This window comes from Pelobates fuscus, chromosome 2 (genome assembly GCF_036172605.1).
Source record: "Pelobates fuscus isolate aPelFus1 chromosome 2, aPelFus1.pri, whole genome shotgun sequence".
Classification (NCBI taxonomy): domain Eukaryota; kingdom Metazoa; phylum Chordata; class Amphibia; order Anura; family Pelobatidae; genus Pelobates; species Pelobates fuscus.
In genome coordinates, this window is record NC_086318.1 from 354,127,929 (window position 1) to 354,150,883 (window position 22,955).

Consider the following 22,955-nt stretch of genomic DNA (forward strand, 5'->3'; position numbering starts at 1 on the left):
AAAGTGAAATTCTGGCTTAAAACTGGTCTCCAGAAAACATAGATAATAAAAATGATCAAGCCTAGGAAATGATTGTCGCTGCCTGCTTGATGTGGAAAGTAAGAGCCAAAGAAGACGGGTGCCGTGGCTGAAATTATCCTTCGTCAGAATTGGTGAAGTTCTCTATTTTTGTCAAACAAGCAAACACAGGGGAAAGCGCGAACGCAGTCCCCCACTACCATAAATTATGCAGTTGAGTTTCCCACATTTGAGGAAATCGCAGAGGTCAACTGGTACGGAGTGCAATGAACCAGCCTCACTCTGGGAGAGCCACCTTAGGGATCATGGCTATTGCTCCCCTGCCAGGTAAGTATGACATGATGGGTACATTCAAAGGCACGCCCGCTGGGAAGCCTTTCCTTTAGGCTGTGGTGAAATAATAAAGCAAGTTTAAAAAAAAAAAAAAAAGAAGAGCAAATAAATAATCCAAATGATAGAAGGCTACAAAAGATTACCAAACCTCGTGGCTGATCGTTGTTTTCCTTAGCTACCAGTAATTTTAGTGCCTTCAGGTGGTTAGGTGTGAATAATTGAGCTGGATTCAGGGTGCGAAGGAGCAATTTGCATAAAGGCAAATGCTAGGCCAATGAGCCGAAGGATGGGAATTCGTAGCATGTAGTGAGAATAGTGTGCTGCCGGAAACAAGTGGATTCAGTGGGAGAGAAAGGTAAAAGGGAAATGCAAGGAAGCCAGCGGAAGGAATGGTGCAACAGAGCTCAGGAAGAAACGGGAGTCACGTAAGACACGCCCTAGACATGGGGCGCCATAAACTTTTTTTAAACCAATCTTTCAGTCTCCTTAGAGCCTGTCAAAAATTGCCAATGCTGACTGTATTTCAAGTCATCATGGCGGGGTATTGGGTAAAGTTTTCAATTAGCAATAATCACGCCTCGGATTGACCTCATGGGCTACGATACTGCCACTGCGCAAAGTTAACTGTTCAAGTGGGCCAGCTTTTAAGAGCTACCACGTAAGGACACTTTAAGACAGCGGTGAGAAAAAGTTCATGACCATAAGCCATTGCAAAGGATTGTGGGAGGCAATATTCTAATTAGGCCCGCTTCCTCCTACAGGGAAGCTTAAACCCCAACAAATTCCTCGGTCTTCTTATATGGCATCTTGGAATGGTTCCAAACCTATAACAGAGAGTGAGGGCAACCATATCTTGCAGCAAACCTTGTACAATTTTTTTTCTCTCTTTGGAAACAGTTTTGCCAAGATTCTACTACAGCAGCCATTAGGCAGAGTACACAATCCGCTGGTCTACGTTCGTCCCCAAAGTCACACATTTCATGACTCCATCGATAGGAATGACCCTTGCCTAGCACCTGTCTTCTCTTCATCCACACTCAACAGGGCTGAAAGAACATTTGTGGTGGCTTTTTCAAAATTCCATGGTGTTCATTAGTAAGTGCTAGCGACCACCCAGCTATTCCTAAGGTTTGGTCTGATTGTCTCAAGCGGCAATTCACTGCCTTGATCCAGAAAATCTTTTTTTCCCAGAAATTCAATCAAACGTTACGTTCTGTTGGAAGACGTAATATAGGTCTCCAATTCTTTATTTCTTCCATTGCATTGAAGCATACAATAAATCAAAAGAAGTCAGGATAAAAAAATGATGAAAAAAAAGCTGAAAAGTTAAAATAAAAAGTGAAATTCTGGCTTAAAACTGGTCTCCAGAAAACATAGATAATAAAAATGATCAAGCCTAGGAAATGATTGTCGCTGCCTGCTTGATGTGGAAAGTAAGAGCCAAAGAAGACGGGTGCCGTGGCTGAAATTATCCTTCGTCAGAATTGGTGAAGTTCTCTATTTTTGTCAAACAAGCAAACACAGGGGAAAGCGCGAACGCAGTCCCCCACTACCATAAATTATGCAGTTGAGTTTCCCACATTTGAGGAAATCGCAGAGGTCAACTGGTACGGAGTGCAATGAACCAGCCTCACTCTGGGAGAGCCACCTTAGGGATCATGGCTATTGCTCCCCTGCCAGGTAAGTATGACATGATGGGTACATTCAAAGGCACGCCCGCTGGGAAGCCTTTCCTTTAGGCTGTGGTGAAATAATAAAGCAAGTTTAAAAAAAAAAAAAAAAGAAGAGCAAATAAATAATCCAAATGATAGAAGGCTACAAAAGATTACCAAACCTCGTGGCTGATCGTTGTTTTCCTTAGCTACCAGTAATTTTAGTGCCTTCAGGTGGTTAGGTGTGAATAATTGAGCTGGATTCAGGGTGCGAAGGAGCAATTTGCATAAAGGCAAATGCTAGGCCAATGAGCCGAAGGATGGGAATTCGTAGCATGTAGTGAGAATAGTGTGCTGCCGGAAACAAGTGGATTCAGTGGGAGAGAAAGGTAAAAGGGAAATGCAAGGAAGCCAGCGGAAGGAATGGTGCAACAGAGCTCAGGAAGAAACGGGAGACACGTAAGACACGCCCTAGACATGGGGCGCCATAAACTTTTTTTAAACCAATCTTTCAGTCTCCTTAGAGCCTGTCAAAAATTGCCAATGCTGACTGTATTTCAAGTCATCATGGCGGGGTATTGGGTAAAGTTTTCAATTAGCAATAATCACGCCTCGGATTGACCTCATGGGCTACGATACTGCCACTGCGCAAAGTTAACTGTTCAAGTGGGCCAGCTTTTAAGAGCTACCACGTAAGGACACTTTAAGACAGCGGTGAGAAAAAGTTCATGACCATAAGCCATTGCAAAGGATTGTGGGAGGCAATATTCTAATTAGGCCCGCTTCCTCCTACAGGGAAGCTTAAACCCCAACAAATTCCTCGGTCTTCTTATATGGCATCTTGGAATGGTTCCAAACCTATAACAGAGAGTGAGGGCAACCATATCTTGCAGCAAACCTTGTACAATTTTTTTTCTCTCTTTGGAAACAGTTTTGCCAAGATTCTACTACAGCAGCCATTAGGCAGAGTACACAATCCGCTGGTCTACGTTCGTCCCCAAAGTCACACATTTCATGACTCCATCGATAGGAATGACCCTTGCCTAGCACCTGTCTTCTCTTCATCCACACTCAACAGGGCTGAAAGAACATTTGTGGTGGCTTTTTCAAAATTCCATGGTGTTCATTAGTAAGTGCTAGCGACCACCCAGCTATTCCTAAGGTTTGGTCTGATTGTCTCAAGCGGCAATTCACTGCCTTGATCCAGAAAATCTTTTTTTCCCAGAAATTCAATCAAACGTTACGTTCTGTTGGAAGACGTAATATAGGTCTCCAATTCTTTATTTCTTCCATTGCATTGAAGCATACAATAAATCAAAAGAAGTCAGGATAAAAAAATGATGAAAAAAAAGCTGAAAAGTTAAAATAAAAAGTGAAATTCTGGCTTAAAACTGGTCTCCAGAAAACATAGATAATAAAAATGATCAAGCCTAGGAAATGATTGTCGCTGCCTGCTTGATGTGGAAAGTAAGAGCCAAAGAAGACGGGTGCCGTGGCTGAAATTATCCTTCGTCAGAATTGGTGAAGTTCTCTATTTTTGTCAAACAAGCAAACACAGGGGAAAGCGCGAACGCAGTCCCCCACTACCATAAATTATGCAGTTGAGTTTCCCACATTTGAGGAAATCGCAGAGGTCAACTGGTACGGAGTGCAATGAACCAGCCTCACTCTGGGAGAGCCACCTTAGGGATCATGGCTATTGCTCCCCTGCCAGGTAAGTATGACATGATGGGTACATTCAAAGGCACGCCCGCTGGGAAGCCTTTCCTTTAGGCTGTGGTGAAATAATAAAGCAAGTTTAAAAAAAAAAAAAAAAGAAGAGCAAATAAATAATCCAAATGATAGAAGGCTACAAAAGATTACCAAACCTCGTGGCTGATCGTTGTTTTCCTTAGCTACCAGTAATTTTAGTGCCTTCAGGTGGTTAGGTGTGAATAATTGAGCTGGATTCAGGGTGCGAAGGAGCAATTTGCATAAAGGCAAATGCTAGGCCAATGAGCCGAAGGATGGGAATTCGTAGCATGTAGTGAGAATAGTGTGCTGCCGGAAACAAGTGGATTCAGTGGGAGAGAAAGGTAAAAGGGAAATGCAAGGAAGCCAGCGGAAGGAATGGTGCAACAGAGCTCAGGAAGAAACGGGAGTCACGTAAGACACGCCCTAGACATGGGGCGCCATAAACTTTTTTTAAACCAATCTTTCAGTCTCCTTAGAGCCTGTCAAAAATTGCCAATGCTGACTGTATTTCAAGTCATCATGGCGGGGTATTGGGTAAAGTTTTCAATTAGCAATAATCACGCCTCGGATTGACCTCATGGGCTACGATACTGCCACTGCGCAAAGTTAACTGTTCAAGTGGGCCAGCTTTTAAGAGCTACCACGTAAGGACACTTTAAGACAGCGGTGAGAAAAAGTTCATGACCATAAGCCATTGCAAAGGATTGTGGGAGGCAATATTCTAATTAGGCCCGCTTCCTCCTACAGGGAAGCTTAAACCCCAACAAATTCCTCGGTCTTCTTATATGGCATCTTGGAATGGTTCCAAACCTATAACAGAGAGTGAGGGCAACCATATCTTGCAGCAAACCTTGTACAATTTTTTTTCTCTCTTTGGAAACAGTTTTGCCAAGATTCTACTACAGCAGCCATTAGGCAGAGTACACAATCCGCTGGTCTACGTTCGTCCCCAAAGTCACACATTTCATGACTCCATCGATAGGAATGACCCTTGCCTAGCACCTGTCTTCTCTTCATCCACACTCAACAGGGCTGAAAGAACATTTGTGGTGGCTTTTTCAAAATTCCATGGTGTTCATTAGTAAGTGCTAGCGACCACCCAGCTATTCCTAAGGTTTGGTCTGATTGTCTCAAGCGGCAATTCACTGCCTTGATCCAGAAAATCTTTTTTTCCCAGAAATTCAATCAAACGTTACGTTCTGTTGGAAGACGTAATATAGGTCTCCAATTCTTTATTTCTTCCATTGCATTGAAGCATACAATAAATCAAAAGAAGTCAGGATAAAAAAATGATGAAAAAAAAGCTGAAAAGTTAAAATAAAAAGTGAAATTCTGGCTTAAAACTGGTCTCCAGAAAACATAGATAATAAAAATGATCAAGCCTAGGAAATGATTGTCGCTGCCTGCTTGATGTGGAAAGTAAGAGCCAAAGAAGACGGGTGCCGTGGCTGAAATTATCCTTCATCAGAATTGGTGAAGTTCTCTATTTTTGTCAAACAAGCAAACACAGGGGAAAGCGCGAACGCAGTCCCCCACTACCATAAATTATGCAGTCGAGTTTCCCACATTTGAGGAAATCGCAGAGGTCAACTGGTACGGAGTGCAATGAACCAGCCTCACTCTGGGAGAGCCACCTTAGGGATCATGGCTATTGCTCCCCTGCCAGGTAAGTATGACATGACGGGTACATTCAAAGGCACGCCCGCTGGGAAGCCTTTCCTTTAGGCTGTGGTGAAATAATAAAGCAAGTTTAAAAAAAAAAAAAAAAGAAGAGCAAATAAATAATCCAAATGATAGAAGGCTACAAAAGATTACCAAACCTCGTGGCTGATCGTTGTTTTCCTTAGCTACCAGTAATTTTAGTGCCTTCAGGTGGTTAGGTGTGAATAATTGAGCTGGATTCAGGGTGCGAAGGAGCAATTTGCATAAAGGCAAATGCTAGGCCAATGAGCCGAAGGATGGGAATTCGTAGCATGTAGTGAGAATAGTGTGCTGCCGGAAACAAGTGGATTCAGTGGGAGAGAAAGGTAAAAGGGAAATGCAAGGAAGCCAGCGGAAGGAATGGTGCAACAGAGCTCAGGAAGAAACGGGAGTCACGTAAGACACGCCCTAGACATGGGGCGCCATAAACTTTTTTTAAACCAATCTTTCAGTCCCCTTAGAGCCTGTCAAAAATTGCCAATGCTGACTGTATTTCAAGTCATCATGGCGGGGTATTGGGTAAAGTTTTCAATTAGCAATAATCACGCCTCGGATTGACCTCATGGGCTACGATACTGCCACTGCGCAAAGATAACTGTTCAAGTGGGCCAGCTTTTAAGAGCTACCACGTAAGGACACTTTAAGACAGCGGTGAGAAAAAGTTCATGACCATAAGCCATTGCAAAGGATTGTGGGAGGCAATATTCTAATTAGGCCCGCTTCCTCCTACAGGGAAGCTTAAACCCCAACAAATTCCTCGGTCTTCTTATATGGCATCTTGGAATGGTTCCAAACCTATAACAGAGAGTGAGAGCAACCATATCTTGCAGCAAACCTTGTACAATTTTTTTTCTCTCTTTGGAAACGGTTTTGCCAAGATTCTACTACAGCAGCCATTAGGCAGAGTACACAATCCGCTGGTCTACGTTCGTCCCCAAAGTCACACATTTCATGACTCCATCGATAGGAATGACCCTTGCCTAGCACCTGTCTTCTCTTCATCCACACTCAACAGGGCTGAAAGAACATTTGTGGTGGCTTTTTCAAAATTCCATGGTGTTCATTAGTAAGTGCTAGCGACCACCCAGCTATTCCTAAGGTTTGGTCTGATTGTCTCAAGCGGCAATTCACTGCCTTGATCCAGAAATTTTTTTTTTCCCAGAAATTCAATCAAACGTTACGTTCTGTTGGAAGACGTAATATAGGTCTCCAATTCTTTATTTCTTCCATTGCATTGAAGCATACAATAAATCAAAAGAAGTCAGGATAAAAAAATGATGAAAAAAAAGCTGAAAAGTTAAAATAAAAAGTGAAATTCTGGCTTAAAACTGGTCTCCAGAAAACATAGATAATAAAAATGATCAAGCCTAGGAAATGATTGTCGCTGCCTGCTTGATGCGGAAAGTAAGAGCCAAAGAAGACGGGTGCCGTGACTGAAATTATCCTTCGTCAGAATTGGTGAAGTTCTCTATTTTTGTCAAACAAGCAAACACAGGGGAAAGCGCGAACGCAGTCCCCCACTACCATAAATTATGCAGTCGAGTTTCCCACATTTGAGGAAATCGCAGAGGTCAACTGGTACGGAGTGCAATGAACCAGCCTCACTCTGGGAGAGCCACCTTAGGGATCATGGCTATTGCTCCCCTGCCAGGTAAGTATGACATGACGGGTACATTCAAAGGCACGCCCGCTGGGAAGCCTTTCCTTTAGGCTGTGGTGAAATAATAAAGTAAGTTTAAAAAAAAAAAAAAAGCAAATAAATAATCCAAATGATAGAAGGCTACAAAAGATTACCAAACCTCGTGGCTGATCGTTGTTTTCCTTAGCTACCAGTAATTTTAGTGCCTTCAGGTGGTTAGGTGTGAATAATTGAGCTGGATTCAGGGTGCGAAGGAGCAATTTGCATAAAGGCAAATGCTAGGCCAATGAGCCGAAGGATGGGAATTCGTAGCATGTAGTGAGAATAGTGTGCTGCCGGAAACAAGTGGATTCAGTGGGAGAGAAAGGTAAAAGGGAAATGCAAGGAAGCCAGCGGAAGGAATGGTGCAACAGAGCTCAGGAAGAAACGGGAGTCACGTAAGACACGCCCTAGACATGGGGCGCCATAAACTTTTTTTAAACCAATCTTTCAGTCTCCTTAGAGCCTGTCAAAAATTGCCAATGCTGACTGTATTTCAAGTCATCATGGCGGGGTATTGGGTAAAGTTTTCAATTAGCAATAATCACGCCTCGGATTGACCTCATGGGCTACGATACTGCCACTGCGCAAAGTTAACTGTTCAAGTGGGCCAGCTTTTAAGAGCTACCACGTAAGGACACTTTAAGACAGCGGTGAGAAAAAGTTCATGACCATAAGCCATTGCAAAGGATTGTGGGAGGCAATATTCTAATTAGGCCCGCTTCCTCCTACAGGGAAGCTTAAACCCCAACAAATTCCTCGGTCTTCTTATATGGCATCTTGGAATGGTTCCAAACCTATAACAGAGAGTGAGGGCAACCATATCTTGCAGCAAACCTTGTACAATTTTTTTTCTCTCTTTGGAAACAGTTTTGCCAAGATTCTACTACAGCAGCCATTAGGCAGAGTACACAATCCGCTGGTCTACGTTCGTCCCCAAAGTCACACATTTCATGACTCCATCGATAGGAATGACCCTTGCCTAGCACCTGTCTTCTCTTCATCCACACTCAACAGGGCTGAAAGAACATTTGTGGTGGCTTTTTCAAAATTCCATGGTGTTCATTAGTAAGTGCTAGCGACCACCCAGCTATTCCTAAGGTTTGGTCTGATTGTCTCAAGCGGCAATTCACTGCCTTGATCCAGAAATTTTTTTTTTCCCAGAAATTCAATCAAACGTTACGTTCTGTTGGAAGACGTAATATAGGTCTCCAATTCTTTATTTCTTCCATTGCATTGAAGCATACAATAAATCAAAAGAAGTCAGGATAAAAAAATGATGAAAAAAAAGCTGAAAAGTTAAAATAAAAAGTGAAATTCTGGCTTAAAACTGGTCTCCAGAAAACATAGATAATAAAAATGATCAAGCCTAGGAAATGATTGTCGCTGCCTGCTTGATGCGGAAAGTAAGAGCCAAAGAAGACGGGTGCCGTGACTGAAATTATCCTTCGTCAGAATTGGTGAAGTTCTCTATTTTTGTCAAACAAGCAAACACAGGGGAAAGCGCGAACGCAGTCCCCCACTACCATAAATTATGCAGTCGAGTTTCCCACATTTGAGGAAATCGCAGAGGTCAACTGGTACGGAGTGCAATGAACCAGCCTCACTCTGGGAGAGCCACCTTAGGGATCATGGCTATTGCTCCCCTGCCAGGTAAGTATGACATGACGGGTACATTCAAAGGCACGCCCGCTGGGAAGCCTTTCCTTTAGGCTGTGGTGAAATAATAAAGCAAGTTTAAAAAAAAAAAAAAAAGAAGAGCAAATAAATAATCCAAATGATAGAAGGCTACAAAAGATTACCAAACCTCGTGGCTGATCGTTGTTTTCCTTAGCTACCAGTAATTTTAGTGCCTTCAGGTGGTTAGGTGTGAATAATTGAGCTGGATTCAGGGTGCGAAGGAGCAATTTGCATAAAGGCAAATGCTAGGCCAATGAGCCGAAGGATGGGAATTCGTAGCATGTAGTGAGAATAGTGTGCTGCCGGAAACAAGTGGATTCAGTGGGAGAGAAAGGTAAAAGGGAAATGCAAGGAAGCCAGCGGAAGGAATGGTGCAACAGAGCTCAGGAAGAAACGGGAGTCACGTAAGACACGCCCTAGACATGGGGCGCCATAAACTTTTTTTAAACCAATCTTTCAGTCCCCTTAGAGCCTGTCAAAAATTGCCAATGCTGACTGTATTTCAAGTCATCATGGCGGGGTATTGGGTAAAGTTTTCAATTAGCAATAATCACGCCTCGGATTGACCTCATGGGCTACGATACTGCCACTGCGCAAAGATAACTGTTCAAGTGGGCCAGCTTTTAAGAGCTACCACGTAAGGACACTTTAAGACAGCGGTGAGAAAAAGTTCATGACCATAAGCCATTGCAAAGGATTGTGGGAGGCAATATTCTAATTAGGCCCGCTTCCTCCTACAGGGAAGCTTAAACCCCAACAAATTCCTCGGTCTTCTTATATGGCATCTTGGAATGGTTCCAAACCTATAACAGAGAGTGAGAGCAACCATATCTTGCAGCAAACCTTGTACAATTTTTTTTCTCTCTTTGGAAACGGTTTTGCCAAGATTCTACTACAGCAGCCATTAGGCAGAGTACACAATCCGCTGGTCTACGTTCGTCCCCAAAGTCACACATTTCATGACTCCATCGATAGGAATGACCCTTGCCTAGCACCTGTCTTCTCTTCATCCACACTCAACAGGGCTGAAAGAACATTTGTGGTGGCTTTTTCAAAATTCCATGGTGTTCATTAGTAAGTGCTAGCGACCACCCAGCTATTCCTAAGGTTTGGTCTGATTGTCTCAAGCGGCAATTCACTGCCTTGATCCAGAAATTTTTTTTTTCCCAGAAATTCAATCAAACGTTACGTTCTGTTGGAAGACGTAATATAGGTCTCCAATTCTTTATTTCTTCCATTGCATTGAAGCATACAATAAATCAAAAGAAGTCAGGATAAAAAAATGATGAAAAAAAAGCTGAAAAGTTAAAATAAAAAGTGAAATTCTGGCTTAAAACTGGTCTCCAGAAAACATAGATAATAAAAATGATCAAGCCTAGGAAATGATTGTCGCTGCCTGCTTGATGCGGAAAGTAAGAGCCAAAGAAGACGGGTGCCGTGACTGAAATTATCCTTCGTCAGAATTGGTGAAGTTCTCTATTTTTGTCAAACAAGCAAACACAGGGGAAAGCGCGAACGCAGTCCCCCACTACCATAAATTATGCAGTCGAGTTTCCCACATTTGAGGAAATCGCAGAGGTCAACTGGTACGGAGTGCAATGAACCAGCCTCACTCTGGGAGAGCCACCTTAGGGATCATGGCTATTGCTCCCCTGCCAGGTAAGTATGACATGACGGGTACATTCAAAGGCACGCCCGCTGGGAAGCCTTTCCTTTAGGCTGTGGTGAAATAATAAAGTAAGTTTAAAAAAAAAAAAAAAGCAAATAAATAATCCAAATGATAGAAGGCTACAAAAGATTACCAAACCTCGTGGCTGATCGTTGTTTTCCTTAGCTACCAGTAATTTTAGTGCCTTCAGGTGGTTAGGTGTGAATAATTGAGCTGGATTCAGGGTGCGAAGGAGCAATTTGCATAAAGGCAAATGCTAGGCCAATGAGCCGAAGGATGGGAATTCGTAGCATGTAGTGAGAATAGTGTGCTGCCGGAAACAAGTGAATTCAGTGGGAGAGAAAGGTAAAAGGGAAATGCTAAGAAGCCAGCGGAAGGAATGGTGCAACAGAGCTCAGGAAGAAACGGGAGTCACGTAAGACACGCCCTAGACATGGGGCGCCATAAACTTTTATTAAACCAATCTTTCAGTCTCCTTAGAGCCTGTCAAAAATTGCCAATGCTGACTGTATTTCAAGTCATCATGGCAGGGTATTGGGTAAAGTTTTCAATTAGCAATAATCACGCCTCGGATTGACCTCATGGGCTACGATACTGCCACTGCGCAAAGCTAGCTGTTCAAGTGGGCCAGCTTTTAAGAGCTACCACGTAAGGACACTTTAAGACAGCGGTGAGAAAAAGTTCATGACCATAAGCCATTGCAAAGGATTATGGGAGGCAATATTCTAATTAGGCCCGCTTCCTCCTACAGGGAAGCTTAAACCCCAACAAATTCCTCGGTCTTCTTATATGGCATCTTGGAATGGTTCCAAACCTATAACAGAGAGTGAGGGCAACCATATCTTGCAGCAAACCTTGTACAATTTTTTTTCTCTCTTTGGAAACAGTTTTGCCAAGATTCTACTACAGCAGCCATTAGGCAGAGTACACAATCCGCTGGTCTACGTTCGTCCCCAAAGTCACACATTTCATGACTCCATCGATAGGAATGACCCTTGCCTAGCACCTGTCTTCTCTTCATCCACACTCAACAGGGCTGAAAGAACATTTGTGGTGGCTTTTTCAAAATTCCATGGTGTTCATTAGTAAGTGCTAGCGACCACCCAGCTATTCCTAAGGTTTGGTCTGATTGTCTCAAGCGGCAATTCACTGCCTTGATCCAGAAAATCTTTTTTTCCCAGAAATTCAATCAAACGTTACGTTCTGTTGGAAGACGTAATATAGGTCTCCAATTCTTTATTTCTTCCATTGCATTGAAGCATACAATAAATCAAAAGAAGTCAGGATAAAAAAATGATGAAAAAAAAGCTGAAAAGTTAAAATAAAAAGTGAAATTCTGGCTTAAAACTGGTCTCCAGAAAACATAGATAATAAAAATGATCAAGCCTAGGAAATGATTGTCGCTGCCTGCTTGATGTGGAAAGTAAGAGCCAAAGAAGACGGGTGCCGTGGCTGAAATTATCCTTCGTCAGAATTGGTGAAGTTCTCTATTTTTGTCAAACAAGCAAACACAGGGGAAAGCGCGAACGCAGTCCCCCACTACCATAAATTATGCAGTTGAGTTTCCCACATTTGAGGAAATCGCAGAGGTCAACTGGTACGGAGTGCAATGAACCAGCCTCACTCTGGGAGAGCCACCTTAGGGATCATGGCTATTGCTCCCCTGCCAGGTAAGTATGACATGATGGGTACATTCAAAGGCACGCCCGCTGGGAAGCCTTTCCTTTAGGCTGTGGTGAAATAATAAAGCAAGTTTAAAAAAAAAAAAAAAAGAAGAGCAAATAAATAATCCAAATGATAGAAGGCTACAAAAGATTACCAAACCTCGTGGCTGATCGTTGTTTTCCTTAGCTACCAGTAATTTTAGTGCCTTCAGGTGGTTAGGTGTGAATAATTGAGCTGGATTCAGGGTGCGAAGGAGCAATTTGCATAAAGGCAAATGCTAGGCCAATGAGCCGAAGGATGGGAATTCGTAGCATGTAGTGAGAATAGTGTGCTGCCGGAAACAAGTGGATTCAGTGGGAGAGAAAGGTAAAAGGGAAATGCAAGGAAGCCAGCGGAAGGAATGGTGCAACAGAGCTCAGGAAGAAACGGGAGTCACGTAAGACACGCCCTAGACATGGGGCGCCATAAACTTTTTTTAAACCAATCTTTCAGTCTCCTTAGAGCCTGTCAAAAATTGCCAATGCTGACTGTATTTCAAGTCATCATGGCGGGGTATTGGGTAAAGTTTTCAATTAGCAATAATCACGCCTCGGATTGACCTCATGGGCTACGATACTGCCACTGCGCAAAGTTAACTGTTCAAGTGGGCCAGCTTTTAAGAGCTACCACGTAAGGACACTTTAAGACAGCGGTGAGAAAAAGTTCATGACCATAAGCCATTGCAAAGGATTGTGGGAGGCAATATTCTAATTAGGCCCGCTTCCTCCTACAGGGAAGCTTAAACCCCAACAAATTCCTCGGTCTTCTTATATGGCATCTTGGAATGGTTCCAAACCTATAACAGAGAGTGAGGGCAACCATATCTTGCAGCAAACCTTGTACAATTTTTTTTCTCTCTTTGGAAACAGTTTTGCCAAGATTCTACTACAGCAGCCATTAGGCAGAGTACACAATCCGCTGGTCTACGTTCGTCCCCAAAGTCACACATTTCATGACTCCATCGATAGGAATGACCCTTGCCTAGCACCTGTCTTCTCTTCATCCACACTCAACAGGGCTGAAAGAACATTTGTGGTGGCTTTTTCAAAATTCCATGGTGTTCATTAGTAAGTGCTAGCGACCACCCAGCTATTCCTAAGGTTTGGTCTGATTGTCTCAAGCGGCAATTCACTGCCTTGATCCAGAAAATCTTTTTTTCCCAGAAATTCAATCAAACGTTACGTTCTGTTGGAAGACGTAATATAGGTCTCCAATTCTTTATTTCTTCCATTGCATTGAAGCATACAATAAATCAAAAGAAGTCAGGATAAAAAAATGATGAAAAAAAAGCTGAAAAGTTAAAATAAAAAGTAAAATTCTGGCTTAAAACTGGTCTCCAGAAAACATAGATAATAAAAATGATCAAGCCTAGGAAATGATTGTCGCTGCCTGCTTGATGTGGAAAGTAAGAGCCAAAGAAGACGGGTGCCGTGGCTGAAATTATCCTTCGTCAGAATTGGTGAAGTTCTCTATTTTTGTCAAACAAGCAAACACAGGGGAAAGCGCGAACGCAGTCCCCCACTACCATAAATTATGCAGTTGAGTTTCCCACATTTGAGGAAATCGCAGAGGTCAACTGGTACGGAGTGCAATGAACCAGCCTCACTCTGGGAGAGCCACCTTAGGGATCATGGCTATTGCTCCCCTGCCAGGTAAGTATGACATGATGGGTACATTCAAAGGCACGCCCGCTGGGAAGCCTTTCCTTTAGGCTGTGGTGAAATAATAAAGCAAGTTTAAAAAAAAAAAAAAAAGAAGAGCAAATAAATAATCCAAATGATAGAAGGCTACAAAAGATTACCAAACCTCGTGGCTGATCGTTGTTTTCCTTAGCTACCAGTAATTTTAGTGCCTTCAGGTGGTTAGGTGTGAATAATTGAGCTGGATTCAGGGTGCGAAGGAGCAATTTGCATAAAGGCAAATGCTAGGCCAATGAGCCGAAGGATGGGAATTCGTAGCATGTAGTGAGAATAGTGTGCTGCCGGAAACAAGTGGATTCAGTGGGAGAGAAAGGTAAAAGGGAAATGCAAGGAAGCCAGCGGAAGGAATGGTGCAACAGAGCTCAGGAAGAAACGGGAGTCACGTAAGACACGCCCTAGACATGGGGCGCCATAAACTTTTTTTAAACCAATCTTTCAGTCTCCTTAGAGCCTGTCAAAAATTGCCAATGCTGACTGTATTTCAAGTCATCATGGCGGGGTATTGGGTAAAGTTTTCAATTAGCAATAATCACGCCTCGGATTGACCTCATGGGCTACGATACTGCCACTGCGCAAAGTTAACTGTTCAAGTGGGCCAGCTTTTAAGAGCTACCACGTAAGGACACTTTAAGACAGCGGTGAGAAAAAGTTCATGACCATAAGCCATTGCAAAGGATTGTGGGAGGCAATATTCTAATTAGGCCCGCTTCCTCCTACAGGGAAGCTTAAACCCCAACAAATTCCTCGGTCTTCTTATATGGCATCTTGGAATGGTTCCAAACCTATAACAGAGAGTGAGGGCAACCATATCTTGCAGCAAACCTTGTACAATTTTTTTTCTCTCTTTGGAAACAGTTTTGCCAAGATTCTACTACAGCAGCCATTAGGCAGAGTACACAATCCGCTGGTCTACGTTCGTCCCCAAAGTCACACATTTCATGACTCCATCGATAGGAATGACCCTTGCCTAGCACCTGTCTTCTCTTCATCCACACTCAACAGGGCTGAAAGAACATTTGTGGTGGCTTTTTCAAAATTCCATGGTGTTCATTAGTAAGTGCTAGCGACCACCCAGCTATTCCTAAGGTTTGGTCTGATTGTCTCAAGCGGCAATTCACTGCCTTGATCCAGAAAATCTTTTTTTCCCAGAAATTCAATCAAACGTTACGTTCTGTTGGAAGACGTAATATAGGTCTCCAATTCTTTATTTCTTCCATTGCATTGAAGCATACAATAAATCAAAAGAAGTCAGGATAAAAAAATGATGAAAAAAAAGCTGAAAAGTTAAAATAAAAAGTGAAATTCTGGCTTAAAACTGGTCTCCAGAAAACATAGATAATAAAAATGATCAAGCCTAGGAAATGATTGTCGCTGCCTGCTTGATGTGGAAAGTAAGAGCCAAAGAAGACGGGTGCCGTGGCTGAAATTATCCTTCGTCAGAATTGGTGAAGTTCTCTATTTTTGTCAAACAAGCAAACACAGGGGAAAGCGCGAACGCAGTCCCCCACTACCATAAATTATGCAGTTGAGTTTCCCACATTTGAGGAAATCGCAGAGGTCAACTGGTACGGAGTGCAATGAACCAGCCTCACTCTGGGAGAGCCACCTTAGGGATCATGGCTATTGCTCCCCTGCCAGGTAAGTATGACATGATGGGTACATTCAAAGGCACGCCCGCTGGGAAGCCTTTCCTTTAGGCTGTGGTGAAATAATAAAGCAAGTTTAAAAAAAAAAAAAAAAGAAGAGCAAATAAATAATCCAAATGATAGAAGGCTACAAAAGATTACCAAACCTCGTGGCTGATCGTTGTTTTCCTTAGCTACCAGTAATTTTAGTGCCTTCAGGTGGTTAGGTGTGAATAATTGAGCTGGATTCAGGGTGCGAAGGAGCAATTTGCATAAAGGCAAATGCTAGGCCAATGAGCCGAAGGATGGGAATTCGTAGCATGTAGTGAGAATAGTGTGCTGCCGGAAACAAGTGGATTCAGTGGGAGAGAAAGGTAAAAGGGAAATGCAAGGAAGCCAGCGGAAGGAATGGTGCAACAGAGCTCAGGAAGAAACGGGAGTCACGTAAGACACGCCCTAGACATGGGGCGCCATAAACTTTTTTTAAACCAATCTTTCAGTCTCCTTAGAGCCTGTCAAAAATTGCCAATGCTGACTGTATTTCAAGTCATCATGGCGGGGTATTGGGTAAAGTTTTCAATTAGCAATAATCACGCCTCGGATTGACCTCATGGGCTACGATACTGCCACTGCGCAAAGTTAACTGTTCAAGTGGGCCAGCTTTTAAGAGCTACCACGTAAGGACACTTTAAGACAGCGGTGAGAAAAAGTTCATGACCATAAGCCATTGCAAAGGATTGTGGGAGGCAATATTCTAATTAGGCCCGCTTCCTCCTACAGGGAAGCTTAAACCCCAACAAATTCCTCGGTCTTCTTATATGGCATCTTGGAATGGTTCCAAACCTATAACAGAGAGTGAGGGCAACCATATCTTGCAGCAAACCTTGTACAATTTTTTTTCTCTCTTTGGAAACAGTTTTGCCAAGATTCTACTACAGCAGCCATTAGGCAGAGTACACAATCCGCTGGTCTACGTTCGTCCCCAAAGTCACACATTTCATGACTCCATCGATAGGAATGACCCTTGCCTAGCACCTGTCTTCTCTTCATCCACACTCAACAGGGCTGAAAGAACATTTGTGGTGGCTTTTTCAAAATTCCATGGTGTTCATTAGTAAGTGCTAGCGACCACCCAGCTATTCCTAAGGTTTGGTCTGATTGTCTCAAGCGGCAATTCACTGCCTTGATCCAGAAAATCTTTTTTTCCCAGAAATTCAATCAAACGTTACGTTCTGTTGGAAGACGTAATATAGGTCTCCAATTCTTTATTTCTTCCATTGCATTGAAGCATACAATAAATCAAAAGAAGTCAGGATAAAAAAATGATGAAAAAAAAGCTGAAAAGTTAAAATAAAAAGTGAAATTCTGGCTTAAAACTGGTCTCCAGAAAACATAGATAATAAAAATGATCAAGCCTAGGAAATGATTGTCGCTGCCTGCTTGATGTGGAAAGTAAGAGCCAAAGAAGACGGGTGCCGTGGCTGAAATTATCCTTCATCAGAATTGGTGAAGTTCTCTATTTTTGTCAAACAAGCAAACACAGGGGAAAGCGCGAACGCAGTCCCCCACTACCATAAATTATGCAGTCGAGTTTCCCACATTTGAGGAAATCGCAGAGGTCAACTGGTACGGAGTGCAATGAACCAGCCTCACTCTGGGAGAGCCACCTTAGGGATCATGGCTATTGCTCCCCTGCCAGGTAAGTATGACATGACGGGTACATTCAAAGGCACGCCCGCTGGGAAGCCTTTCCTTTAGGCTGTGGTGAAATAATAAAGCAAGTTTAAAAAAAAAAAAAAAAGAAGAGCAAATAAATAATCCAAATGATAGAAGGCTACAAAAGATTACCAAACCTCGTGGCTGATCGTTGTTTTCCTTAGCTACCAGTAATTTTAGTGCCTTCAGGTGGTTAGGTGTGAATAATTGAGCTGGATTCAGGGTGCGAAGGAGCAATTTGCATAAAGGCAAATGCTAGGCCAATGAGCCGAAGGATGGGAATTCGTAGCATGTAGTGAGAATAGTGTGCTGCCGGAAACAAGTGGATTCAGTGGGAGAGAAAGGTAAAAGGGAAATGCAAGGAAGCCAGCGGAAGGAATGGTGCAACAGAGCTCAGGAAGAAACGGGAGTCACGTAAGACACGCCCTAGACATGGGGCGCCATAAACTTTTTTTAAACCAATCTTTCAGTCCCCTTAGAGCCTGTCAAAAATTGCCAATGCTGACTGTATTTCAAGTCATCATGGCGGGGTATTGGGTAAAGTTTTCAATTAGCAATAATCACGCCTCGGATTGACCTCATGGGCTACGATACTGCCACTGCGCAAAGATAACTGTTCAAGTGGGCCAGCTTTTAAGAGCTACCACGTAAGGACACTTTAAGACAGCGGTGAGAAAAAGTTCATGACCATAAGCCATTGCAAAGGATTGTGGGAGGCAATATTCTAATTAGGCCCGCTTCCTCCTACAGGGAAGCTTAAACCCCAACAAATTCCTCGGTCTTCTTATATGGCATCTTGGAATGGTTCCAAACCTATAACAGAGAGTGAGAGCAACCATATCTTGCAGCAAACCTTGTACAATTTTTTTTCTCTCTTTGGAAACGGTTTTGCCAAGATTCTACTACAGCAGCCATTAGGCAGAGTACACAATCCGCTGGTCTACGTTCGTCCCCAAAGTCACACATTTCATGACTCCATCGATAGGAATGACCCTTGCCTAGCACCTGTCTTCTCTTCATCCACACTCAACAGGGCTGAAAGAACATTTGTGGTGGCTTTTTCAAAATTCCATGGTGTTCATTAGTAAGTGCTAGCGACCACCCAGCTATTCCTAAGGTTTGGTCTGATTGTCTCAAGCGGCAATTCACTGCCTTGATCCAGAAATTTTTTTTTTCCCAGAAATTCAATCAAACGTTACGTTCTGTTGGAAGACGTAATATAGGTCTCCAATTCTTTATTTCTTCCATTGCATTGAAGCATACAATAAATCAAAAGAAGTCAGGATAAAAAAATGATGAAAAAAAAGCTGAAAAGTTAAAATAAAAAGTGAAATTCTGGCTTAAAACTGGTCTCCAGAAAACATAGATAATAAAAATGATCAAGCCTAGGAAATGATTGTCGCTGCCTGCTTGATGCGGAAAGTAAGAGCCAAAGAAGACGGGTGCCGTGACTGAAATTATCCTTCGTCAGAATTGGTGAAGTTCTCTATTTTTGTCAAACAAGCAAACACAGGGGAAAGCGCGAACGCAGTCCCCCACTACCATAAATTATGCAGTCGAGTTTCCCACATTTGAGGAAATCGCAGAGGTCAACTGGTACGGAGTGCAATGAACCAGCCTCACTCTGGGAGAGCCACCTTAGGGATCATGGCTATTGCTCCCCTGCCAGGTAAGTATGACATGACGGGTACATTCAAAGGCACGCCCGCTGGGAAGCCTTTCCTTTAGGCTGTGGTGAAATAATAAAGTAAGTTTAAAAAAAAAAAAAAAGCAAATAAATAATCCAAATGATAGAAGGCTACAAAAGATTACCAAACCTCGTGGCTGATCGTTGTTTTCCTTAGCTACCAGTAATTTTAGTGCCTTCAGGTGGTTAGGTGTGAATAATTGAGCTGGATTCAGGGTGCGAAGGAGCAATTTGCATAAAGGCAAATGCTAGGCCAATGAGCCGAAGGATGGGAATTCGTAGCATGTAGTGAGAATAGTGTGCTGCCGGAAACAAGTGAATTCAGTGGGAGAGAAAGGTAAAAGGGAAATGCTAAGAAGCCAGCGGAAGGAATGGTGCAACAGAGCTCAGGAAGAAACGGGAGTCACGTAAGACACGCCCTAGACATGGGGCGCCATAAACTTTTATTAAACCAATCTTTCAGTCTCCTTAGAGCCTGTCAAAAATTGCCAATGCTGACTGTATTTCAAGTCATCATGGCAGGGTATTGGGTAAAGTTTTCAATTAGCAATAATCACGCCTCGGATTGACCTCATGGGCTACGATACTGCCACTGCGCAAAGCTAGCTGTTCAAGTGGGCCAGCTTTTAAGAGCTACCACGTAAGGACACTTTAAGACAGCGGTGAGAAAAAGTTCATGACCATAAGCCATTGCAAAGGATTATGGGAGGCAATATTCTAATTAGGCCCGCTTCCTCCTACAGGGAAGCTTAAACCCCAACAAATTCCTCGGTCTTCTTATATGGCATCTTGGAATGGTTCCAAACCTATAACAGAGAGTGAGGGCAACCATATCTTGCAGCAAACCTTGTACAATTTTTTTTCTCTCTTTGGAAACAGTTTTGCCAAGATTCTACTACAGCAGCCATTAGGCAGAGTACACAATCCGCTGGTCTACGTTCGTCCCCAAAGTCACACATTTCATGACTCCATCGATAGGAATGACCCTTGCCTAGCACCTGTCTTCTCTTCATCCACACTCAACAGGGCTGAAAGAACATTTGTGGTGGCTTTTTCAAAATTCCATGGTGTTCATTAGTAAGTGCTAGCGACCACCCAGCTATTCCTAAGGTTTGGTCTGATTGTCTCAAGCGGCAATTCACTGCCTTGATCCAGAAAATCTTTTTTTCCCAGAAATTCAATCAAACGTTACGTTCTGTTGGAAGACGTAATATAGGTCTCCAATTCTTTATTTCTTCCATTGCATTGAAGCATACAATAAATCAAAAGAAGTCAGGATAAAAAAATGATGAAAAAAAAGCTGAAAAGTTAAAATAAAAAGTGAAATTCTGGCTTAAAACTGGTCTCCAGAAAACATAGATAATAAAAATGATCAAGCCTAGGAAATGATTGTCGCTGCCTGCTTGATGTGGAAAGTAAGAGCCAAAGAAGACGGGTGCCGTGGCTGAAATTATCCTTCGTCAGAATTGGTGAAGTTCTCTATTTTTGTCAAACAAGCAAACACAGGGGAAAGCGCGAACGCAGTCCCCCACTACCATAAATTATGCAGTCGAGTTTCCCACATTTGAGGAAATCGCAGAGGTCAACTGGTACGGAGTGCAATGAACCAGCCTCACTCTGGGAGAGCCACCTTAGGGAGCATGGCTATTGCTCCCCTGCCAGGTAAGTATGACATGACGGGTACATTCAAAGGCACGCCCGATGGGAAGCCTTTCCTTTAGGCTGTGGTGAAATAATAAAGCAAGTTAAAAAAAAAAAAAAAGAAGAGCAAATAAATAATCCAAATGATAGAAGGCTACAAAAGATTACCAAACCTCGTGGCTGATCGTTGTTTTCCTTAGCTACCAGTAATTTTAGTGCCTTCAGGTGGTTAGGTGTGAATAATTGAGCTGGATTCAGGGTGCGAAGGAGCAATTTGCATAAAGGCAAATGCTAGGCCAATGAGCCGAAGGATGGGAATTCGTAGCATGTAGTGAGAATAGTGTGCTGCCGGAAACAAGTGGATTCAGTGGGAGAGAAAGGTAAAAGGGAAATGCAAGGAAGCCAGCGGAAGGAATGGTGCAACAGAGCTCAGGAAGAAACGGGAGTCACGTAAGACACGCCCTAGACATGGGGCGCCATAAACTTTTATTAAACCAATCTTTCAATCTCCTTAGAGCCTGTCAAAAATTGCCAATGCTGACTGTATTTCAAGTCATCATGGCAGGGTATTGGGTAAAGTTTTCAATTAGCAATAATCACGCCTCGGATTGACCTCATGGGCTACGATACTGCCACTGCGCAAAGCTAGCTGTTCAAGTGGGCCAGCTTTTAAGAGCTACCACGTAAGGACACTTTAAGACAGCGGTGAGAAAAAGTTCATGACCATAAGCCATTGCAAAGGATTATGGGAGGCAATATTCTAATTAGGCCCGCTTCCTCCTACAGGGAAGCTTAAACCCCAACAAATTCCTCGGTCTTCTTATATGGCATCTTGGAATGGTTCCAAACCTATAACAGAGAGTGAGGGCAACCATATCTTGCAGCAAACCTTGTACAATTTTTTTTCTCTCTTTGGAAACAGTTTTGCCAAGATTCTACTACAGCAGCCATTAGGCAGAGTACACAATCCGCTGGTCTACGTTCGTCCCCAAAGTCACACATTTCATGACTCCATCGATAGGAATGACCCTTGCCTAGCACCTGTCTTCTCTTCATCCACACTCAACAGGGCTGAAAGAACATTTGTGGTGGCTTTTTCAAAATTCCATGGTGTTCATTAGTAAGTGCTAGCGACCACCCAGCTATTCCTAAGGTTTGGTCTGATTGTCTCAAGCGGCAATTCACTGCCTTGATCCAGAAAATCTTTTTTTCCCAGAAATTCAATCAAACGTTACGTTCTGTTGGAAGACGTAATATAGGTCTCCAATTCTTTATTTCTTCCATTGCATTGAAGCATACAATAAATCAAAAGAAGTCAGGATAAAAAAATGATGAAAAAAAAGCTGAAAAGTTAAAATAAAAAGTGAAATTCTGGCTTAAAACTGGTCTCCAGAAAACATAGATAATAAAAATGATCAAGCCTAGGAAATGATTGTCGCTGCCTGCTTGATGTGGAAAGTAAGAGCCAAAGAAGACGGGTGCCGTGGCTGAAATTATCCTTCGTCAGAATTGGTGAAGTTCTCTATTTTTGTCAAACAAGCAAACACAGGGGAAAGCGCGAACGCAGTCCCCCACTACCATAAATTATGCAGTCGAGTTTCCCACATTTGAGGAAATCGCAGAGGTCAACTGGTACGGAGTGCAATGAACCAGCCTCACTCTGGGAGAGCCACCTTAGGGAGCATGGCTATTGCTCCCCTGCCAGGTAAGTATGACATGATGGGTACATTCAAAGGCACGCCCGCTGGGAAGCCTTTCCTTTAGGCTGTGGTGAAATAATAAAGCAAGTTTAAAAAAAAAAAAAAAAGAAGAGCAAATAAATAATCCAAATGATAGAAGGCTACAAAAGATTACCAAACCTCGTGGCTGATCGTTGTTTTCCTTAGCTACCAGTAATTTTAGTGCCTTCAGGTGGTTAGGTGTGAATAATTGAGCTGGATTCAGGGTGCGAAGGAGCAATTTGCATAAAGGCAAATGCTAGGCCAATGAGCCGAAGGATGGGAATTCGTAGCATGTAGTGAGAATAGTGTGCTGCCGGAAACAAGTGGATTCAGTGGGAGAGAAAGGTAAAAGGGAAATGCAAGGAAGCCAGCGGAAGGAATGGTGCAACAGAGCTCAGGAAGAAACGGGAGTCACGTAAGACACGCCCTAGACATGGGGCGCCATAAACTTTTTTTAAACCAATCTTTCAGTCTCCTTAGAGCCTGTCAAAAATTGCCAATGCTGACTGTATTTCAAGTCATCATGGCGGGGTATTGGGTAAAGTTTTCAATTAGCAATAATCACGCCTCGGATTGACCTCATGGGCTACGATACTGCCACTGCGCAAAGTTAACTGTTCAAGTGGGCCAGCTTTTAAGAGCTACCACGTAAGGACACTTTAAGACAGCGGTGAGAAAAAGTTCATGACCATAAGC

General features: G+C 42.9%; 28 non-coding genes across 28 annotated transcripts; all 28 read right to left on the reverse strand.

Annotated features, from left to right (window-relative positions):
- Window positions 1–186: 186 nt before the first annotated feature.
- Window positions 187–353, reverse strand: LOC134590919 (U1 spliceosomal RNA). Its single transcript, XR_010087773.1, has one exon. It is a non-coding gene; the product is annotated as a U1 spliceosomal RNA (small nuclear RNA).
- A 479-nt stretch (window positions 354–832) lies between these two features.
- LOC134592863 (U4 spliceosomal RNA) lies at window positions 833–973 on the reverse strand. Its single transcript, XR_010089427.1, has one exon. It is a non-coding gene; the product is annotated as a U4 spliceosomal RNA (small nuclear RNA).
- Window positions 974–1,872: 899 nt separating this feature from the next.
- Window positions 1,873–2,039, reverse strand: LOC134590920 (U1 spliceosomal RNA). Its single transcript, XR_010087774.1, has one exon. It is a non-coding gene; the product is annotated as a U1 spliceosomal RNA (small nuclear RNA).
- Window positions 2,040–2,518: 479 nt separating this feature from the next.
- Window positions 2,519–2,659, reverse strand: LOC134592864 (U4 spliceosomal RNA). The gene has a single exon (XR_010089428.1). It is a non-coding gene; the product is annotated as a U4 spliceosomal RNA (small nuclear RNA).
- Window positions 2,660–3,558: 899 nt separating this feature from the next.
- On the reverse strand, window positions 3,559–3,725 carry LOC134590921 (U1 spliceosomal RNA). The gene has a single exon (XR_010087775.1). It is a non-coding gene; the product is annotated as a U1 spliceosomal RNA (small nuclear RNA).
- A 479-nt stretch (window positions 3,726–4,204) lies between these two features.
- LOC134592865 (U4 spliceosomal RNA) lies at window positions 4,205–4,345 on the reverse strand. The gene has a single exon (XR_010089429.1). It is a non-coding gene; the product is annotated as a U4 spliceosomal RNA (small nuclear RNA).
- An 899-nt stretch (window positions 4,346–5,244) lies between these two features.
- On the reverse strand, window positions 5,245–5,411 carry LOC134589954 (U1 spliceosomal RNA). Its single transcript, XR_010086951.1, has one exon. It is a non-coding gene; the product is annotated as a U1 spliceosomal RNA (small nuclear RNA).
- A 479-nt stretch (window positions 5,412–5,890) lies between these two features.
- Window positions 5,891–6,031, reverse strand: LOC134593072 (U4 spliceosomal RNA). The gene has a single exon (XR_010089608.1). It is a non-coding gene; the product is annotated as a U4 spliceosomal RNA (small nuclear RNA).
- Window positions 6,032–6,930: 899 nt separating this feature from the next.
- Window positions 6,931–7,097, reverse strand: LOC134589955 (U1 spliceosomal RNA). Its single transcript, XR_010086952.1, has one exon. It is a non-coding gene; the product is annotated as a U1 spliceosomal RNA (small nuclear RNA).
- A 473-nt stretch (window positions 7,098–7,570) lies between these two features.
- On the reverse strand, window positions 7,571–7,711 carry LOC134592867 (U4 spliceosomal RNA). Its single transcript, XR_010089430.1, has one exon. It is a non-coding gene; the product is annotated as a U4 spliceosomal RNA (small nuclear RNA).
- Window positions 7,712–8,610: 899 nt separating this feature from the next.
- On the reverse strand, window positions 8,611–8,777 carry LOC134589956 (U1 spliceosomal RNA). The gene has a single exon (XR_010086953.1). It is a non-coding gene; the product is annotated as a U1 spliceosomal RNA (small nuclear RNA).
- A 479-nt stretch (window positions 8,778–9,256) lies between these two features.
- LOC134593073 (U4 spliceosomal RNA) lies at window positions 9,257–9,397 on the reverse strand. The gene has a single exon (XR_010089609.1). It is a non-coding gene; the product is annotated as a U4 spliceosomal RNA (small nuclear RNA).
- Window positions 9,398–10,296: 899 nt separating this feature from the next.
- Window positions 10,297–10,463, reverse strand: LOC134589958 (U1 spliceosomal RNA). The gene has a single exon (XR_010086954.1). It is a non-coding gene; the product is annotated as a U1 spliceosomal RNA (small nuclear RNA).
- Window positions 10,464–10,936: 473 nt separating this feature from the next.
- LOC134593289 (U4 spliceosomal RNA) lies at window positions 10,937–11,077 on the reverse strand. Its single transcript, XR_010089792.1, has one exon. It is a non-coding gene; the product is annotated as a U4 spliceosomal RNA (small nuclear RNA).
- An 899-nt stretch (window positions 11,078–11,976) lies between these two features.
- Window positions 11,977–12,143, reverse strand: LOC134590922 (U1 spliceosomal RNA). The gene has a single exon (XR_010087776.1). It is a non-coding gene; the product is annotated as a U1 spliceosomal RNA (small nuclear RNA).
- Window positions 12,144–12,622: 479 nt separating this feature from the next.
- On the reverse strand, window positions 12,623–12,763 carry LOC134592868 (U4 spliceosomal RNA). Its single transcript, XR_010089431.1, has one exon. It is a non-coding gene; the product is annotated as a U4 spliceosomal RNA (small nuclear RNA).
- An 899-nt stretch (window positions 12,764–13,662) lies between these two features.
- Window positions 13,663–13,829, reverse strand: LOC134590923 (U1 spliceosomal RNA). Its single transcript, XR_010087777.1, has one exon. It is a non-coding gene; the product is annotated as a U1 spliceosomal RNA (small nuclear RNA).
- A 479-nt stretch (window positions 13,830–14,308) lies between these two features.
- On the reverse strand, window positions 14,309–14,449 carry LOC134592869 (U4 spliceosomal RNA). Its single transcript, XR_010089432.1, has one exon. It is a non-coding gene; the product is annotated as a U4 spliceosomal RNA (small nuclear RNA).
- Window positions 14,450–15,348: 899 nt separating this feature from the next.
- LOC134590924 (U1 spliceosomal RNA) lies at window positions 15,349–15,515 on the reverse strand. The gene has a single exon (XR_010087778.1). It is a non-coding gene; the product is annotated as a U1 spliceosomal RNA (small nuclear RNA).
- Window positions 15,516–15,994: 479 nt separating this feature from the next.
- On the reverse strand, window positions 15,995–16,135 carry LOC134592870 (U4 spliceosomal RNA). Its single transcript, XR_010089433.1, has one exon. It is a non-coding gene; the product is annotated as a U4 spliceosomal RNA (small nuclear RNA).
- Window positions 16,136–17,034: 899 nt separating this feature from the next.
- Window positions 17,035–17,201, reverse strand: LOC134589959 (U1 spliceosomal RNA). Its single transcript, XR_010086955.1, has one exon. It is a non-coding gene; the product is annotated as a U1 spliceosomal RNA (small nuclear RNA).
- A 479-nt stretch (window positions 17,202–17,680) lies between these two features.
- LOC134593075 (U4 spliceosomal RNA) lies at window positions 17,681–17,821 on the reverse strand. Its single transcript, XR_010089610.1, has one exon. It is a non-coding gene; the product is annotated as a U4 spliceosomal RNA (small nuclear RNA).
- Window positions 17,822–18,720: 899 nt separating this feature from the next.
- Window positions 18,721–18,887, reverse strand: LOC134589960 (U1 spliceosomal RNA). The gene has a single exon (XR_010086956.1). It is a non-coding gene; the product is annotated as a U1 spliceosomal RNA (small nuclear RNA).
- A 473-nt stretch (window positions 18,888–19,360) lies between these two features.
- On the reverse strand, window positions 19,361–19,501 carry LOC134593291 (U4 spliceosomal RNA). The gene has a single exon (XR_010089793.1). It is a non-coding gene; the product is annotated as a U4 spliceosomal RNA (small nuclear RNA).
- Window positions 19,502–20,400: 899 nt separating this feature from the next.
- Window positions 20,401–20,567, reverse strand: LOC134590661 (U1 spliceosomal RNA). The gene has a single exon (XR_010087550.1). It is a non-coding gene; the product is annotated as a U1 spliceosomal RNA (small nuclear RNA).
- Window positions 20,568–21,044: 477 nt separating this feature from the next.
- Window positions 21,045–21,185, reverse strand: LOC134593292 (U4 spliceosomal RNA). The gene has a single exon (XR_010089794.1). It is a non-coding gene; the product is annotated as a U4 spliceosomal RNA (small nuclear RNA).
- An 899-nt stretch (window positions 21,186–22,084) lies between these two features.
- On the reverse strand, window positions 22,085–22,251 carry LOC134590662 (U1 spliceosomal RNA). Its single transcript, XR_010087551.1, has one exon. It is a non-coding gene; the product is annotated as a U1 spliceosomal RNA (small nuclear RNA).
- A 479-nt stretch (window positions 22,252–22,730) lies between these two features.
- Window positions 22,731–22,871, reverse strand: LOC134592871 (U4 spliceosomal RNA). Its single transcript, XR_010089434.1, has one exon. It is a non-coding gene; the product is annotated as a U4 spliceosomal RNA (small nuclear RNA).
- Between the last annotated feature and the right edge of the window lie 84 nt (window positions 22,872–22,955).